The sequence below is a fragment of the Mauremys mutica genome, chromosome 15 (genome assembly GCF_020497125.1).
Source record: "Mauremys mutica isolate MM-2020 ecotype Southern chromosome 15, ASM2049712v1, whole genome shotgun sequence".
Taxonomy (NCBI): domain Eukaryota; kingdom Metazoa; phylum Chordata; order Testudines; family Geoemydidae; genus Mauremys; species Mauremys mutica.
In genome coordinates this window covers 17,105,064-17,115,193 of record NC_059086.1, presented here as the reverse complement: position 1 = coordinate 17,115,193, position 10,130 = coordinate 17,105,064, and the positions used below count along the sequence as shown (strand labels likewise).

Below are 10,130 nucleotides of genomic sequence, written 5' to 3'. Positions count from 1 at the left end.
AGTACGGCCTCTGTCACTCATTTGAAAGCTCACAACATGGCCAGATTTTCTAGAGTTCAGGTCTCAATTAGGCACCTAAATGCAGTGGCTAGATTTTCCAAAGCACTCAGAACACAGCGGTAGACAATCACTGTTATCAAATACAAATTTTTCTCAGCTGCTGGGTGCTGGCACTTACAGAAATTTGGCCGCCAGTCTAGAATTCCTGCCAAACATCAGCTCAAACCCAGACACCAAAGCTGTTTAATTGCTTCAAGCAGTGACTGTTTTCCAGGTAGACAAATACTGGCAGGATGTTCTCTTGTGTTGCATCCATATGGCTGCACTCTCTACATGAGGCTAAAAACAGTTTCACAAAGCCATAGCTTATGAAAAATACTTTTTGTTTGTTATTTATATTTCATCACATCCATACAAATGTGCATGACATTAAACAGATCTGCAAATTCAAAGGGGACCTTGATGCTGTTGTTAGTTCTCATGATTTCACAGCACATCTCATAACATTCACTGTTTTTCTTAAAGCCCAACCCCTGCGGTGCTGGGAGTATGTGAAAAACTTGGGTTTTGTTGAAATCAGTAAGTTTCTAGCCCTCCTGGTTGTGAAGAACACCTGGAAAACCTGACCTCCATACAGTCAAACACCAGAAGTCAAACAAAAGCAAACAAAATGCACAATTAAAAAATAATCTCATGAATTCTTAAGGCAATTTTGGGATTTTGGGGTGGCTGCCTCATGATTTTTGTATATGTTGGGTTGGCAATGGAATCTCTGAACAGAACTGAGAGGACTTGGGAGCTGAGCTGTCGATATAAAGAGTCAGAGGGCAGTAATACAGAGTTTGAGTATTTTCCCAATTTTATTCAGAAGAAACTTTTTTACCAAAAGCAAAACAGGCAGCATTTGCCCTAAAAATATTCCATCGTCCTACAGCACTTTGGGCACTGTGCATTGTCCTGCTGTGGTCCTGGAGAAGGTCCCCCACTTCCTTGCTGCACGACCCCTTTGGAGGTTCTGTGATGCAGCTGCACACTGACGAGTCCTGCATTTCAGCAAGTGGAGCATTAATGACATCTGTCCCTCTGCAAAGCGATGGTCGCGTATGTCGATGTCTCTTCTCTCTGGGGTGGTGGATGCTTAAAGATAAACACAGTAATGTTACGTTTCTGATAACCCAGCCTGTAGCCAGAGAAATTGTCAGGGACTCGAACCCCGACAGCGAAGTTCGTTGTCTGACCGCAGAGAGACAGGCAACACCAGCAAGGTCCGATCAAAAGCTCTTTATTGACAAGTGCACGCGTCAGTAAAGAACAGCTTGTATCCGAAGAGAACCAGCAGCCTCTTTTACAACTAAGTATAGGTTATATAGACAGTTTAGTCGCATCACAAATTATTCATTTCACACAACCCATATTCCACCCCCCTTTGGTTAGTAACAAACCCTAATAACAAAGCACATCTGTCTTTCTTTATAATGTAAGCAAGTTGTGATGCCCCAGCAACTTTCTTATCAGCATGGTTGCCAAGCACCAGAAACTGGAAGACAGGAGTTAAGAACGGACCTAAGACAGAAACAGGGAGTGAATACAGGAAGGCTGACTTCCTATTAGTTCTTCATAACACAGCGCAGCTGGTACTATGCCAGGAATGCAATTCCCTCACTTATCTCACTTTTTCCCAGGGCTTTGTGAAACATGCTGCTTCTCAGTATTTTTCCACGCTGGAATTACCCAGAAACCTCTGTTAGCCTGACTTCAGCCAGGTTGGCATAACTGGTTTTGTGCTACATCTTTATTCAGGCCTAACAAAATGAAGCCAGAAAATGTCCATCTCACAGCACTGCTCAGGGGTGGCTCCAGGCACCAGCACGCCAAGCGCATGCCTGGGGCGGCAAGCCGCGGGGGGCACTCTGCCAGTCACCACAAGGGCGGCAGGCAGGTTGCCTTCGGTGGCATGCCTGCAGAGGGTCTGCTGGTCCAAGGCTTCAGCAGACCTCCCGCAGGCTGCCACCGAATTCGTGGGAATGGGGACCTCTCGCAGGCAAGCCGCCGAAGGCAGCCTGCCTGCTGTGCTTGGGGCAGCAAAATAACTAGAGCCGCCCCTGACACTGCTGTACATACATCAGGGGCTGTTCTAATGGGCATCTTGGCTGGGAAACACCAGCGGCGGGACTTCCTATTAAACCCCTCTGAGGCAGCCAGCTCAGATTTTCCCCTCCCCAGAACTTGGTTTGGCCCTTTTCTGCTCCCAGACAGCTGGGCTTTGCCATGACACCTGCCAGCTGGGCAAAGGAGCCCTTCTCCCTCTCTCCATGCCAGCTCCATTGAGGTAGCGCCGAGTTCTCCCTGTGATGGGCTGTTATTATAGACTCATAGACTTTAAGGTCAGAAGGGACCATCATGATCTTCTAGTCTGATCTCCTGCAGTTTGCAGGCCACAGAACATCACCCACCCTCTCCTGTAACAGACCCCTAACCTCTGGCTGAGTTACTGAAGTCCTCAAATCATGACTTAAAGACTTCACATTACAGAGACTCCGTCAGTTAGACTAGTTTAAATCTGAAAGTGACCCATGCCCCATGCTACAAAGGAAGACAACAACACCCCATGGTCTCTGCCAATCTGACCTAAGGGAAAATTTCTTCCCAACCCAAAATATGGTGACCAGTTAGACCCTGAGCACATGGGCTACACACACTAGCCAGACACTTGGCAATGAATTACCTGTAGTAAGTCAGAGCCCGACCTAGCTAGTGGAGATTGGTAAATATCTCCAATTATTACCTTTTAGCCTTTTTCATGGTTTATCTTATCTGAAATAAGTATTCATGTGTGCTGCAGGCAGTGTACTTATTTCCTGTCCAGTTTGGTATCTCAATGATCAATGTTATTAATGGCAATATTTATAATGGTTCCAAGCACTTTTTATTATTCCATTGTTCTGTTGGAGATTGGGTGGCTCCCAACAAGTGGGTTTTTGATTTATGGGCAATTGCAGCACCTTGCTGAAGTTGGTGGCTGTGATAGCCACTTTCTATTCAAGCTAAATAAGGGAACCATTAAATGCCTTTTATTTAGTTTCAACGGAAGCAATGGAAAACCACCACCCAAGGACTAGACATCAGAAAAGCCTGGGCATGGCAGGGACGTGTGGTCCAAGAACGTTCCTTTAGGTCTGATAGGAAAAGCAAGTGAGGCTATGTGACAGAAGTAGCAGAAACACCTCAGAAGCAACCATAGAAAGCAACAAGAGGAGCACTTGTAGCAGGACACTGAAAGCTGAGAGAGAGTGAGAGCTTTTGGGCAGAGTGCTGGCTGGAAAGAGGCTTGCAGCTGGAATCAAAGAAGGTGCCTCTGTTATCTGGTTCCTGTTGTGTTCAGGGAAACAGGACTTTGTAGCTGTTATGTAAATAAGTAGAGTTGCATCAACAAACATACCTGACTCTGTCATCACTTTCTTCTCTCAGTGTAATTACTGTATGCCAAGACCCAGAATACTGGCTAACTGCTTGGCTCAAAGGGAAACCTATATATATAATTTTTATAGGGTTAAACTAGCTTCTGAATTCACAGGAGTCATAAATATCTTTGTCAGTAGTGCCCTGTCCTACAGTCATTTACTAAAAGCTCCAAAGGATAAACCGGTGTTTGTTAGTATAAGAACAACCAATGTAATGCTAGGAAAATCTCTGAAAAGTGAATGATATGCCAACTCTCTGCGATCACTTCAGTTCTTTGCCCCAAACTACACAGTGATCTACACAGGGGGTTGGACTAGATGACCTCCTGAGGTCCCTTCCAACCCTGATATTCTATGATTCTATGTGAGGTGGTTATCAACTTTCATATCCTCTGGAATGGATTTGTTGGGTGTGTGTGAAATTCAGGCTGATAATGGGATGCTGACTTCAACCTTAACTCTGAGGAGACCAGCTATGCCTCCATGACAGCAGCGCACAGCTCCTCCCGTTGTGACACTGCTTTAAACACACAATAAAATGTTACATAATAAAAATAATAATAATACTAGGAGAAAACTTCAGTGACCCAAACTCCTCCTATGGATCTTTAGAAGAGGAGAAATAAAAATCCAGGGTTATTGTTCAATGCCAATATTAGCTGGAGTAGGACAAATAATTATCATAAGGAAGCAATTGGGGGAAGAAAGCTCTGTATTAGTAGTTTTCCCTGCAATGCCACTGCCATGATAACCAGGGTGTGTGCACCACCGCACAGCCGCTGCTAGCAGTGTGAGATCGTGCATGCCCCATTGACACCTACATCGCATGCAAACCCACTGGGGGAAATCCTGCTCCATTGTTCTCAATGTGAAACTCCCAGGATTTTACCCATTGCCTGTATACCTTCCCCATGACGGGGACGGTTAGCAGTAAGTGGTGCTGGACTTCTTACTACAGCCAATTCCCACTTGGGTAACATTTCAAAGGTTTTTAAACCCGCCTGGGGGATTTGAACGTCCAGTTCCCAGGTGTTTTATTGGGAACTTTGAAACCTTGAACATCTCTGCCTGGGTTGTTTGTCTGACTGCAGAGGCTGGTGTGGAAAGCCCCTCTGTAGCTGGATAGATTTTCAGGCCATGGAGGTTTCTCCCCTATCGCTGTGGTTTGGAGTCTGGGAAGGATGTTTTCCTCTTGCCTGGATGCGTGTGTGTGTGTCTGACTGGCCAGGCTCACAGCAACTATGGGAGGCAGCTACCTGCTCCTGTGTGGAGATCCGGGGCAGCAGCAGTGAGACCAGGGTATCAGACACAACCTGAAGCCTGAGAATCCTGAGTAAATCCAGGTCCCAAGCCCATGGGTCATTGCCAAGCTGGAACAGGCAAACGAATCGCTCTTTTCTATCACTTTACTTTGTCATTAATAAAAGCTGAGACTCACCGCAGAGCTTCCCACCCATTTCACAGAGGCATCTGGGAAGAGAATGACAGTTACACATTGTCACTTGGGTGTAAATGTCTTTAAGGGAAAGCACCTCGCTGAGCACAGACTATAACCCCCCAGCTCCTACCTCTCCCCCAGCCAGGGCAGGGATCCCCCATGGGCAGCACTGAGCACAATGGAGCCTGATCCTGAGCAGGGTCGCTAGGGGAGAAGAATTTAATGCGGCTGTTGAAGATATTCAGTGGAAACTGTCTGTCTGGGTTTTCACAGAGCTATTTTGTCACAAACAGAGGTGGCTTTTGCCAGAAAATGTCAACATTTTGTTCAAAAAGTGAGTGCCCCAAACTGAACTATTTTGGCCAAAACCAGAAATATTCTGATTCAAATACCACCTGGGTTCCACATGGGACTTGTAGTTCAGTTGCTTCATGCTCATATTCTCTTCTACAGGCTGGACTGGCTGTCTGGGCTTCATCTCCCATAATTCACTGCAGCCAGGGACTCCCATGATGTACTATTTCCCATCACCAAGAGGGGAGAAAGTGGTGCATCACGGGAGAGTCAGAGAGCCTGGCTCAAAGAAGAGACCAAGAGCATGAGGCACCTAAACTATGCCTATGAGGCACTCTTGCACCCAGCTCCCAGTGAAGGGGGTGGAACACTTTCCAATGGGAGCTTTCCCCAGGATGTGCCCTTTCCATGAAGGACGATAAGTGGTAACACTTTGCCTCAGTCTCCTAAGCCATGGCAATGCAGGACTGGAAATTACAGGCAAAGGGTGGGACAAAGGAACCTCAGGGTCTCAGATGCATGAGCCCTGGGACAACGAGAATTTTTTCTCCTCATTCACTTTGATCACAGGCAATTTGTTGTTCTATCTCTTGGCCAGACAGTCTGACCTGGGATCTGTCCATCCCCCACCAATGAACACATTTACTCCCAGCCCCTGCTTTTCTCCCACATGTGCAGGTGACCCCAATACTCTCCAAAAGCTCTTACATTCAATATGATCTTCAGGAGTGTTGCTGGTGCCGCGCTGGACTCGTTCCCTGTGGAGAGTAATAAGAACAGGGGGTATCAGTGATGCTGTGTGCTCTCTCACACACCTTGGTGACACTGAGTCTGTTTTCAGAGGTCCAGCTGTGAGGAGATTTCTTCCCATGGCTGGCTCTCCCTGCTAGGACCTTACGTCTCCATTCAGCTCACACTCAGTGGAAAAGCAGCAAACCCTACTTCTGGTTAATCAGGGAAGATAGCAGCATCACCATTTATGGAGGGAAATGCTAATAAAAATGAGACTTAAATATCCTGTTCTACATCACCAAAATGGCCAAGAAACCAACCACCCAAAGCCTCACTAGGTCAGCATGGAGTTAAGATTGGAGGGAACAAAAAATCTGTAACAACTCAGGACAGACGTTGAAGAGAACGTTGTCATTTTCACAAAGTTAAAACTGGGTGACATATTTCAACAGGATTTTTTATCATGAACAGTATTTAAACCAAAGTCAAATGTTTGGCCAAAATTGTATGATTTAATGAAATTTTCAGTGACAATTTTTTTAAACAAAATGTTCATTTTGTTTTCTTTCTAGTGGACATTTTGTTTAGTTTCACTTTGAATTTTTTTTGGCAAAAAAACACATTTTCTGTAAAAATTTTGAATAAAATTTTTTATTTGAAAAATTTCCACCATTTAAAAGTGGATTTTTGGCCCAGGTCTGCTCACAATGTAAAAAGGCCGAATGTTCATCCTTAAGGCTCAACTTTAGTGTCTTTGCATAATGTGGAAATGAAGCTTAAGAGCCTCCTTTCTGGCCCAGTCGGCTAATCAGCTCCCATGACACAGGAGGGCAGGATGGGGGTGTCTGTGGGGAGAGACTGGTCATATGGGAGGAGCATGGTGGGAAGGAATGTTTGGGGAGAGGCAGCTACAAAGCCCTACAGATGGGGGGCACGGGAGGCAGGCAGGGAACATACACTGCTGGGAGTCAGGGGAGAGGACTCCTGGTACTGAGGGTCTGTGTGATGTGTCCCTCCTACCCCCCACCAGTTTTACTGGCAGAGTCACTGCACTGGGAACCCAGGCTGGGCTGGAGACTGGCAGAGCCTGGAAACTGCCACTAGTCTCCCCATGCACCTTTCCCTCTCTGTGTGCAGCTGGTCACTCCATGGACTCCCTGGTCTCCCACCTGGCTCTCTCTGCCGACTGCCTCACCCTCAGGGCTTAGAATGAGCATACAGGCCTTGTGGTCCTCAGAAGGGCTGCAGAAGGGACAGAGGGGGAAAGCAGCAGTAGCTGAGGGGAGCCCTGAGTGACAGGTGCTGGCTGCAGCGCAATGGGCACCGACCCTTAGAGACTCTCTGAAGGGCCCTTGCAGGGTCTCTGGGTGGGGTGGTGGGCAGACGGGGAGCCAGGAGCACTTGGAAGCTCCCTCTCTGCCCCGTGTGTTATTCACATGTACGGTGCACTCTGAATCCCCATAGGCATCTCTGCTGCCCGGCTGTCCCCAGCAGGCGTGTGTGTGGGAGCAGCGCCTTGGCCGCCCCACACACAGACCTGCACCAAATTCACAAATGCTGTGAGTGAACCCACTGTGGGTGTTTCGGGGCGAGTCCATATGTGGATGCACCTTGCCTGGCACTAAACCAGCTGCACATGGGTGGCGGGTATCGTAGGCCAGGGAGGCTAGGCCCCCCCAAACAGCCAGGCACGGCCCCACCCACTCTCTGCCCTGAGGCCCCTTTCCCACATCATGCTCCTCCACCGTGGTCCCGCCCACACGGCTCCCAGTCGAGGCTGCTTTGTGGGTGAGTAGCCCCGACACCCCCTGAATGTAAAACGGGGTCACTTTCATTCTTTCAAACACCTCAGGGTGATTTTCAAACATGCTCACTCTGCTGCATGTGAATTCGATGGGAACACGCCGCTTTGGCAAACCCCTTCCTTAAAATGTCTCCTCCTAACTCCCAAATCTGACCCCAACCAGGGAATCCACCCTTCCCTGGCCTTTCCCAAAACTCCTGCAGAACAACCAGACTGAACCCTCCCGCAGCAGGAGAGCTGAGCTCCACTTGGATGCTGGAGCGGCTGCTGGCCGTTACTTGATGCAGAGAGAACAGACCCAGAAAGAAAATGAGACGGGAGAGGGAAAAAATTTACTCCTACCTTTGATTCCTTTGTAGAGACACAACTGGAAGCAGTGAGATATCAGAGATGTGGACACGTTTCGTCATGGGCAGAGAGAGAGAGAGAGAAAAACTGAGTGACAGGCGTAAGGGCCCTTCCTGCCTAGGGGATGCCTTCCTGAACTGTAGTATCTGTGTGTCGATATTCCATCCAGACACACACCTCTGGCTGAGTCCTAGATTGTGACCATCTATGGAGCAGGGTCTGTCCCCTTCATTACTGATCTGTGCAGCACTAGCTGCAGTACGGGTCTGATCACTAATTGGGGCTCCAGTGCACTACAGTAACATACCTAATAAATAATGTTCAGCACCTAGCACAGTGGGGTTTGACCCCTGACTGGAGCTCCAAGGTGCTACTATAACCCACACACCTTCTGGGTGTGGTGTTCTGTCCCATCTAGTGTTTGCTCTACAGCCTTAGCTAACAGCCAGTTGGCTTTTAACTCATGTGGTAGAGGATCATGCAGTAAGCTCCAGAGGTCCCTGGCCTGCCAATGACCAGGGTCTGTCAATGGTACACTACTGCAATACAAATAATTAATCACAATGATCATCCCTTTAATCATCTCTTTGATCTTTCTCCCCAGCCAGCCTCCCAAAAACAAATGATCAATTTCACTGTCTTTGATCATCTCTCTCCCCCACATCCCAGGTGCACTGGGTACAGGGGATCGAAGTGAGTGTCTCTGCCACGTCTGTCTGTACATTTGGTAACACTGCTTGGCCTCACTGTCATACCCACCTTTCTTTCCCAGCAGATAAAACACCACGGCCAGAACCACGACGGCAGGGACTGTAATTCCCAACAGGAGCTTCAGACCTGGCACTAGGAAAGAACCTCTATGTGAATGGCCTCTCCAAGCAGCCACTGGCAAGTCCCCACGGGCTGGAGCTGGCTGAGCCCTCTGGTAAGTGACCCCTCAGTTAAGCACATACACAGGTGCTGGCCTGGATAGGGCTGGATTTGAGCACACGCTTGAGAGCTTTCCTGAGTGAGGGCCAGAGATCTGTACAGCATGCAGAGACGTGCACAGAGCTTGTCAAAAAATACCAGTGGAAGAGTTTTCCATCAGAAAATGCTGTTTCTTCAAAATCAAAACCTTTTGACAAGGCTCTTCAGTCTTTCAGAATCGAAATGTTGCTGAATTTCTGTTGCTTGCAAAATCTGAAATTTTGACTTTTCATCCTGATTCTGGATGTGAAAGGTCAGAATTTCTCACAGGACAGAAATGCTATGTTCCCAGGAGTTCTTGAGGCACAGATGATATTAGTGTTGCTTTCTAGCAGGAGAGCAGAAGTCACTAGGTGGTGCTGTTACGCAAAGTCTGTTACCATCTTCTCCTTGCAGTGGGAGCTGTGCACACAGCCTTTGCAGGCATACTGCTTGGGTGTTGGACTGTTGATGTAGGCACTTTGCGGGGAGCTGAGGAAAACAGACACGTTTGGGCTCTGCTAAAGTCAGTTCCTGGGACACAGTTGCTGCCTGGGAATTGGGAACTGGTGCTGGGCTGAGATTCCTGAAAGAGGGTTTGCCCACATGCTGTTTGTGACACCTCTGTTCCAGGACTGGAGCACAGAGCGTAAATAACTAATTACATAGAGAGACAGAACTTGTGAGCCCAGGTGTGATGATGCATCTGGTGCCTCCTTCCAGAACAACACCAAATAGAGTGATTGTAGAGGGAGGAAATAATTCACTGACTGCCGATTTAGCAGAGGGGGTCAGTAAGCTCCAGATGATACTCTTGCTTATCATAAGCAGGGGCAGCTCTAGGCACCAGCAAAGCAAACACCTGCTTGGGGCAGCCCATTTGCAGGGGCGGCATGGGAGCCGAGAACCAACAGGTGGCTCTGGGAGCTGTAGTTCCTTGGTTAGCTCCCTGCCTATACAGCCAGCCCTGGAGCAGGGAAAGAACTACATTTCCCAGCATTCCCTTGGCCACTACCAACTGGAAAGGAAGGAAGGGGACCTCATGCAGCAGTGTGCTGTGAGTGCTGTGAATGGTAGGGAGACCACATTTTAAGATTCAAAGAAC

General features: G+C 48.0%; 1 long non-coding RNA gene across 1 annotated transcript; it reads right to left on the bottom strand.

Moving 5' to 3' along the window:
• Positions 1 to 1,004: 1,004 nt before the first annotated feature.
• Positions 1,005 to 8,135, bottom strand: LOC123350478. Its single transcript, XR_006573769.1, has 4 exons — positions 8,072 to 8,135; positions 5,902 to 5,951; positions 4,900 to 4,931; positions 1,005 to 1,137 (listed from the first exon to the last, which is right to left on the bottom strand). It is a non-coding gene; the product is annotated as an uncharacterized LOC123350478 (long non-coding RNA).
• Between the last annotated feature and the right edge of the window lie 1,995 nt (positions 8,136 to 10,130).